A 2,207-nucleotide genomic window follows, 5' to 3' on the forward strand; every position below is an offset into this window, starting at 1 on the left:
TATTCACAATAATGGCCTTATAAGGAAGCCTTTTTTCATGACAGAAGTTTCACAAGTCTAGGGAAAATGTATTCTGTAATCGCCATTACATGCATCTGTGGCTATGCTGTAAAAAAGGTGAGGCATTTCGATCTTTGATAATCTCTGTAATAGTAAATGGAGCTATTATATTTTTTATTATTGAAGTAGATTCTGTTCTAGCACCTAGAAATTTGTTTCTAACTTGAGGTGAAATATTGATGATGCCGTGCAGCATGGAAGGCCATTACAACTTCTGTGATTAGTCTTTTTAATCTGGATGTCTCTTGAACAACAAAAAAAAAAGCATTATTTTTTTTCACTGTCTTTGGTACGAGTGGAGGAAATCCTGCATCTCCCATGCTCAGCTCTTAGCATATACCAGTTTATATCTGGCTTTCCATCATTTTCTATATTGAATGAAGAGTTGCATACTGCACAATAGGCTTTGAAGGGACTTATTCCTCATTTAATAAATGTCAAATGTTCAAATTATAATCTTGACAAATTCCATAATAATTAACCACTTCAAGTCAGATTTTCTTTTCCTGTTCATAAGTAATGCTCATTTTAAGAACATTTATATCTGGCTATTCTAAAATTTGTCACAACATTTACATTTGTGTTGGGCATTTTGGGGTTCCAACATACACAAATAAAAACTGATATGAACAAGCATTGCAAGAACTGAAAAGGCTGAATTTGCACCTCTCTCTGCCACATTAGTCAGCGTGCCTGTCATGAACCAAGTCTGTAAACAGGGGTTGAATGAAGGTCAGAAGAGTTTTGACCTTGTGAACTAAGAACAACTCGAACTCACTGTTTGATCCAAAAAAGGTGAACTCCCCGTTTGGCTGAAGGGAAAACTGTACTTGTAAGGCGCAGTCTTTCTGAACAAAGTCACAGGTGACCCTCCATGGGGTTTGGCTATGTTGGGGGGTTCAAGGATTGGCTAACATTCAGGAGCAGAGAGCTTAGAGACCGACAGACATTGAGGGTGTTCCTGTGGTCGCTAGAGTAAGGCTGCTGCTACCTATAGGCTGACTTTCAGAAGCATGGCCCCTAATTGGATGCCGTCTGGAATGTGAGGCTGTCACTGATTGGCTGACTTTCAGAGTTGGGCGCATCACTGATTGGCTGAGTTTCAGAAGCCTGGAACTGTCATTGACTTGCTGTCTTGCAGAATTTTAGTTCCCACGGGAGAGGCAGTCGTCGACAGTCTCATTATACAGGTCGGAAGTTACATGTCATTAATGGTGGTTACCTGTTCACAACTTGGAACTATGGCCAAAAATAAACTTTATTGAATTATTTTCTTTCTTTAATTCTGAATCCTCCCCTTTTGATCTTCCATCAGCCAAACCTCTAGAGAGACCAAGTCTTTATTTATTGAGATATGGTTTTCAGCTAGTGTTGACTTAACTGATTTAATTGCCAATTACTGTGGTTGAAATATAGTTACAGCTCCTAAATTTTTATAACTTACTGAAAAAAGCCAAATATAGGACCTTTAGGGTGTCCTGATAAAGTCACTACAGAAGGCAGGGCAAAATCACAAAGAGAGTATGTTTTGTGTGTTCAGGCTGGCTTTCAGCCCTAGATGAAGTCCATGTCTGAGGCAGGGTCATGAAGCATTCAGCTTCTCCAGCAGTGTTTGAAGGGCACCCAAGAGTTCTTTGGATGTCAGGGTACACCGCCCTCCAGGGGGAAGAAGGAGCTGAGTGGACAGGCCTCTGGGCTTGCAGTCCCCATTTCTGTTCATGGATCAGATTTCTGGGGAAAGCTTCAGCTAGAATAAGCAGTCATGTGTCTAAAATTTTGACAATCACTGTCCCCCCAATTAGATAAAGAATGTGTCATGAAGTTTGCACCTCCAGGACCTGGACACAAGATTGCCTCGAGCTCGTTGCTCTATATGTCATTAGAAACTGGAGTTACTGCAGAGTTGCTAGCTGTCCAGAACAGACACATTCGTTAGAGCAGATAAGTGTCTATGTCTTGTGGGTGTAATCTCAGCCTTGAACCAAGGTTGTCAAGAGTAGGGTCATGAAAGGGACCAAAAGAGCAGATTTAAGGTTGAAAAGTCATGATCTACACCTTCATGTATACTATTAGCTACAAATACACAGGCATAAGTGATATAAGGACAAAGGCACAGATACATGCTTAAGAAAAGCATACATCTTTTC

This window comes from Mustela nigripes, chromosome X (assembly GCF_022355385.1).
Source record: "Mustela nigripes isolate SB6536 chromosome X, MUSNIG.SB6536, whole genome shotgun sequence".
Taxonomy (NCBI): Eukaryota; Metazoa; Chordata; class Mammalia; order Carnivora; family Mustelidae; genus Mustela; species Mustela nigripes.